The following is a 7604-nucleotide window of genomic DNA, read 5'->3' as shown; positions in this document are numbered from 1 at the left end:
CATAACTGGATATCGGAAAAGCTATGCGCCAAACAACTGTAACATTTCGTTTCAATTTTAGCACTTTGGAGCATAAAAATTGAATGAAAATGTCACTTCTGGAGCTCGATTTGAATAGGTCGTATGTGCTTTTGTCGATTAAAAATTCGATCAGTTGGATTCGCTTATTATAGCGAAAACCGTTGTAATTTAGCAAAGTTTATACATACAGCAGAATCCTCACAAAACAGGCTTTCTGTTCCATCATTAAAAGTTTGCAAAATATCTGCCACATTGCTACAATGAGTAAAATAAACTGATCGAATTTTATATCGACAAAAGCACATACGACCTATTCAAATCGAGCTCCAGACTTTGTTTAGCTTTTGTAGACGCTATGATTCTTCGGCTTAGTGGGTAGTCTATACACATGATCATAAATGGCATGATTCTGGAACATTTCGAATTGACTTTTCAATAAATGAACATTTGATGCGACGGTCAAAGACGCTATTTTGAACTTGTGTATTTGTTTTCATCGAATAATAACTATTTTACAAATTGAATGTGGGCCGAATATTGAGGACATTTTTTTTATTATGTACCCAAATCTTGGCCCATCAGTAAAGTGACGTCAAAAACAGCGATAAAAAGACGTCAACAACATTTCTTGCGTAAGTACCAGAAAGAACCAACAGGACGAAAGATTTTGAGTGCGGTGACTGTAAAAATATAACACAATAATAGGGTTGCGTTGTTTTCGTTACTAAATTAAGAAATAACTTTAGTTAAAGTGATTTATTTAAAGTTTTTTGAAAATTTGGCTCCGAAAGTGTAATTTAAAAGTAAGATTGGTGAACAAACAGAGATAATACTTCAGCAGAAATATTGAAAAAATGAGATAATTAGTGATTCTAGTGAATGGAAAGCAATATGCCAACGTTGTATCCACTAATAGGCCAATTTGTGTACCATAGACCAACGTTGCATACCATCGCATCGAATCTTTTCAGCTTAATTAAGTAAGTTCTTGAATATTTACGTAAGTTTACTTTCATTTGGTGAAACATGTATTGCCTACAGTGTGCAATAGGGTCAACATATTATTTCTAGTGCTATTAATTCAAGAGTTATGGTCAAAATTGTCAAGGCGGCTTGCAAATTAGGCCAAGGAATGGTACATATACCCTACCATCGAAAGTATTTCCTTCTTTTAATCATCGGCTCTTCTTTCTAGTTTTGAAATTCAGTTATTAGTCGGCTTCTGAACTGCCAATCCAGCATTTTACGAGCGCTAATGGCCGCCAGAATGTTGCTCACTTTCTGGTAGGGATCGGCCGATTTGACGTTTCGCTTGTGTCGTTTGACAGCTGATCGATAAGATTGATGATCGATCTTATCGATCAGCTGTCAGACGACACAAGTCAAACGTCAAAACGGATACTTCTTTGAATCATAGGCTGTTCTTTCGAGTTATTCTGAGACGAGGAACAGTGGTATGGCCATTCAAACTCATCATTCATTTTTCGGTCAAATGGCTGTCGGCCAAATGGCATTCGGCCAGATGACCAGGAACCATTAAAAATGTGTTCAAATCTCGAAATAATAGAAAAAAATGTACGGGTAGGTAATTCTATTTACAATATATAAATGTTCATATAGTTTTCAGGACATAATTCAGCCATTCTGTAGAAAAACAATATACACGCTAACCCTCAGTTACCCAGATTGGTGTCAAAGCGACCCAGATTGAGCAAAACTGCAGTTACTCTAATCTGAGTAAAGGCACCTTTACTCAAATCTGGGTTACCGATGTTGGTGGCAAAATCTGGGTAACCGGTACCCAGCTCCTCCGGGGCTTTGATTTTGTTAATTTATTTCCAATTTAGATTTTTGATAAAAAGCTCCTAATTTCCATGTTCTGTTCACTTACCTGATGCAGGAAAACAGTTCCCCGGAAGAATTTCTCTGTTTTCCCGTAATTTATTCGCATTTTTTCGCGGAAACATCCTCAATTTCCAGCGTTCTCCTAACCGCTGCCATATTCTCGAACCGGACAATGACAAAGTGCCGATTACCCAGATCTTTACCCAGATTCAAGAAATCTGGGTTTTCGGGTTACCCGGATTTTGACAACTGCTAAGAACATGAAAATACGGGTAGAATCAACCCGGGCGATGGGTAGTTTCAGGTTAGCGTGTAGTGCATCTCCGATTGTCGTGAAACTTGGTGGGCTTGTAGTTCTTCGGAAATAATTAGACCCGTATTTTTTTATTTCGTCATTAGGGTGACCAATTTTCATATAGGGTGGTCCAAAAAATCAAGGTTTTTCAAAACTAAAATTTTTCAAAAAATCGTTACTTTTGAACCATTTGACCGATTTTAAACTTCTATTTTTTGTGTAAAAGCTATTGAATTGTAGTTTTCAGCAAAAATACGTTAAAGGGTCTAAAATGTAAAGAGTACTATAAAATATGCAAATATATTAGTTTTTTCACGTTTTCATGGTCTCGGGACCAAAGAGGTACCCTGGTTTTATATTTTTATCAGATAATTCAGGAAATTTGGCGTAACATATCAAAAAATCAGAAATGTATGTTGTTTTGTTTTTGAGATATGATTTTTTGAATATAGAGAGTCATATATTTTAGTACTAGCTACTCTAAAATTGCTTGAAATTGCAAATTCTCATAAAACTATGCATAGTATTGCTTTTTAAAGTGATTCCTGGTGGTTTTGGTATCCATAATATTATAAGGAATCAAAATATAATCAAATTTAAAAAAGTGTCTTGTATGGGAAAATTTGACCTTTTATTTTCAAAACATCATATCTCAAAAACTAAAAAACATACATTTCTGATTTTTTGATATGTTACGCCAAATTTCCTGAATTTTCTGATAAAAATATTAAACCAGAGTACCTCTTTGGTCCCGAGACCATGAAAACGTGAAAAAAAATTAGTTTTGCATTATTTGCATATTTAATAGTACTCTTTACATTTTAGCCCCTTTAACGTAAAATTTTTAGTTTTGAAAAACCTTAATTTTTTGGACCACTCTATTTGAAAATTGGTCACCCTAATGACGAAATAAAAAAATACGGGTCTAATTATTTCCGAAGAACTACAAGCGCACCAAGTTTCACGACAATCGGAGATGCACTATATCGTTTTTCTATGGAATGGCTGATTGTTAAAATCCCTAGGTGGGCGCCACACTGGATGCCGGCAATTTTCAAGAACACAAATTTGATTATTTGAAAATTCATCTAGTAGCTACTCACTTGCAAATAACATTGAGCAATATTTTTATGATTGGCACTGAGAAATGGTAATTCACTAGAAAAAAGCGAACACCGATCGCATTGAAGGAAAAGCCTCTATTTAGATGAGACTATCCGTAAAGATGATAATTGGACATAATCGATGAAGTACTCGATTTGTAGTAATAAGCTGAATTATTGTATGGTGAGAAAATGAATTCTCCGTTTCTGCAATGAAATGGTGCAAAAACGTGGATGTTGTGATTTCTTGCCTAATGTAATGCTATTTGAGTAAAACTTTGGAAAGCTGTGTTGTTTAGGTTGTAAAAAATGGAGAAAACAACAACAGAGTTACCCATAGTTTTGCTCAAACAGCATTAAATTAGGCAATGAATTACAATACCTACGCTTTTTGCACCATTTCATTGCAGAAACGAAGAATTCACCTTCTCACCATACAAAAATTCAGCTCATTACTACAATTCTAGTACAACAGACATTTGGGAACACCCGCATGAATGAAACGATGTAGAGATGTAAAAGCAATATTTCTGTACAATAGGTAAATACAGCGCTCTTATGCTTAAGTTTTAAAATTTAGGCTAAATAAGCTGTTATTGAGCTATCTTTGAGTAACTCTCGCTGAGACTGGCCCACTATTTACATTAGCGTTCGCAACATCGATTTTTCCCGATTAATAGATTTTTTGAATCGATGTTGAAGCCCACGAAATTGACCAAATCATTTTTTTTTATCCTGAATGCACTGTAGAATTTTACCATTAATATATACATAAAATCGAGGGTCTATGTAATCTGGTGGACCCCATAAAATCGAGGTATATCTGTATATATAAGGTTCCCTGGGAAATTCATCCCAGGAGTCTAAGTGAATCTTTCTCAGGATTCTGGATGAATGCTTCTTATGGTTTAGAGAGTCCCTGTCAGGGTTCTAGCGCATCCTTCTCAGGATTCTAGGTCAATCCATCTCTGAAATCTGTACATTTTTTTTGAGAATCCCCTCTAAGGATTCTAGATAAATTTTTCTTAATAATGTGGAAGATTCCCTCTTAGGATCCCTCTCAGGGTTCTGGGGCAATCTCTTTTTGAATTTTAACAGGATGTCTTTCTATAATACAGGAGAATTTCTCTCAGGATTCTAGGAGAATTCGCCAGGGAGTTCTGGGGATATCCGTCTAAGCTTTCTGGGATTCTTCTCTCCGGATTCTGAGACAATCCATCACAGGATTCTGAAACAATCTATCACAGGATTCAGGGAGAATCCATCTCAGGAATCTGAGGAAATCCCTTAGGATTCTGGAACAATTCCTCTAAAGATTCTGAGCGAATCCATCTCAGAAAACTGGAGTAATCTCTCCCAGGATTCTAAGGAAATCCTTAATAGAATTCAGTTAGAATTCCTATTGGAAGAGTCTTTCTCTCTTTTCTGGGATAAGGTTTGTCAGGATGCTGGTGTTAGACGAAGCGGACAGGTACGCAGCGGATAATGCGTGGAAACGCGAAAACACTACCGGGAAACTCGGAAAAATACCGCGGGAGAAAAACTCAAGTGTTCCGTCGTCAAGCGATAAACAATTATTCCAACATAAAATGGTAAACATACATACATTGTTGATTCACTGTCATTGTCTTGGTAACAAGCACAAAACGGACTGTCAAAAACACGCACAATAGGGGTGTCGGCAATAAGGTCGACACTAGGGGGTTCGGCAATCAGGTCGAATACCGGACGACCGTTGCATTTTCTCCAACAGCTGGTACATATAATAATTTTCAACAATTTGAAGGAATCGCTCACAGAATTTTAGAGGAATCCTCAGTATTATGGAAGAGTCCCTTCAAAAACTCTGGAGGAATTTTTCTCAGCTGATTATATGGGAATACCTATAAGAAAACTTTGGATTCTAAGGGAATTCATTTCAGGATTTTGGGGTATTCCCTACCAGGGTTCCCTAACAAGGGTGAAATCCCTTTCAGGATTTTAAGAAAATTCTGGATGATCTGGGTTGATTCCTCTAAAGATTCTGGGAGACCCTTACTCTTAGGATCCCACTCAGAATTCTGAGGAAATCTTTCTCAGCATTCGCAGGAATTCATCTCAGACTTTTTGGAGAATCATACGCAGTATACTCAGAATTGTGGCGAAATTCTTCTCAGAATTTTGGGGGACTATTTCTTAACATTCTGGAATCCCATACAAGATTCTAGAGGCATCCTTCTCAGGATTCTGCGTTAAATCCTGCGGGTACACTTCCCAAGATTCTCTGAAAATTCGGCTTTCTGGGGTAATTACCGTCCTCATGATTCTGGAGAAATCCATGGGATTCTTGGGCTATATTTTTCAAGATTCTAGTCTTTCTCTCAGAGTTATCCTTTCAGGATTTTGGGAGAATTCCTCTTAGTAATCCTTGACATGATTATGGGAAGATTCCATTGAGATTCGGGTGTAATAATTTAAAGTATTCTTGATGAATCGCTTTCAGAGTTCTAGTACAATCCCTTTCAGGAGTTAAGGGGAGTCCTTTCAAAGATTATGGGAGGAATGACTTTCAGGAATGAGAGGTATTTTTTCTGTTTTATTTGGGAATACCTCTCAGAATTCCAAAGAATCCTTCTCAGGATGCTGGGGAAGTTCATTCTAGAAGTATTCGTAATCCCTTCCAGGGAGAATCCTTATCAGATTTTCGAGAAAACCCCTCCTAGGTTTCTTCAATGATTGTGCAGATGGTGCTTCAGAGATTCCTCCTGGAATTCCTTGATGGATTTCTCCAGAATTTCAATCAGGAATGTCTCCTAGTGTTTTTCAGAGATTTCTCCACGAGTTCCTTCAGCGACCTCTCTAACATTTCCTTCAGAGATTCTTACAGCAGGACTCAAGGATGACTTCAGTTTCTATCTAAGTTTCTCCAGGAACTCTTTCAGGGATTCCTCCAGATATTTCTTTAGGAAATCCTCCAGAAGTTCCTTAAGAGTTTTTTTCCAGAAGTTCCTTCCGGAATTCATACACGAGTTTTTTCAGGGATTCTTTTTGGAGTTTCGTCAAGGATTTCTTTTGGATTATAATCAGACGTATCTCCAAGATTTACTTGAAGTATCTCCCATGCATTTTGTGTAAGAATTCCTGCAGCGAATCCTCAAGCGTTTCCTTCTGGAATTCTTCTAGGATTCACTTCTGGAATTGCTCTAGGATTTTCTTCGGGAAATCAACCAGCAATTCTTTCAGGGATTCTATCTGACAATTCTTCGGGGATTCCTTTGTGGAATCCTCCTGGAATTAATTCGGGGATTTCTCCTGAAATATGTTTCAGGATTTCTTCTGGAATTTCCTTGAGGTTTCCTTATGAATTTCATTCGGTTGTATCTCCTGGGTTTTTTAGGGATTCCTCCTGGAATTTCTTGGAGGATTCCTGCTGGACTTCTTCAGGGAATCATCCTGGAGTTACCTCAGGGATTCCTCCTGAATGTTCCTTAGAGGATTCCTGCTGGACTTCCTTCAGGGATTAATCCTAGAGTTGCCTCGGGGATTTCTCCTGGAATTCCTTAGGAGATTCCTCCTGGAATTCATTCGGTGGTTTCTCCTGTTTTTTTTTCGGGGATTCCACCTGGAATTCGTTCGAGGATTCCTGCTGGACTTCCTTCAGGGATTCATCCCGGAGTTGCTTCGGGGATTCCTCTTGAAATCCAATAAGAGATTCCTTTGGAGATTTCCCCTGGAAATCATGCGGGGATACCTCCTGAAATCCTTTAAGGGGTTTCTCCTGGAATTCTTTCAGGGATACCTCCTGCATTTCTTTTGAGGATTTATTCTAGGGGTCCTTCGGGGCTTTCTCCAGCAATTCATCCGGGATTCCCCATGGAATTCTTGGAATGACTTCGGGGGATCCTCCTGCAATTTCTTTGAGGATTTATCCTAGATTTCCAACGGTGATTCATCCACGGGTTTTTCGTGGATTCTTCCTGAAAATCGTTCGGGGATTCCTGCTGGAAATCCTTCGGGGATTCTTCCTGAAATTTCTTCGGATCAACTCGAACGTCAATCAAAAGCTGAGCAAAGCTATGAAGCCGGAGTCTGTTGAAAATATAGAAAGGATGAAAAGTATTCCGTTGAGCAAGATATTTGATGGTTTATCACCGGATATCAGCTACGCGGTAAGTGTTGTCGTAAATCTTGAGAGAGCTCCGAATGTTTTTTTAGATGCCTGAATTGTTGGAAAGAAAAGTAGAAACTAACTTTGACCCTCCCTGTCATATCTCTGGTTACGTTTATGAATTTGGTATGCCATTTCGGTACAATATCTTTATTTCATGTTTATGAAAAAAAAAAATAATACATCGTAGACA

The sequence above is a fragment of the Aedes albopictus genome, chromosome 3, assembly GCF_035046485.1.
Source record: "Aedes albopictus strain Foshan chromosome 3, AalbF5, whole genome shotgun sequence".
NCBI classification, from domain to species: Eukaryota; Metazoa; Arthropoda; class Insecta; order Diptera; family Culicidae; genus Aedes; species Aedes albopictus.
The sequence above is the reverse complement of the archived record's forward strand: the minus strand, read 5'-3'. Positions refer to the sequence as shown.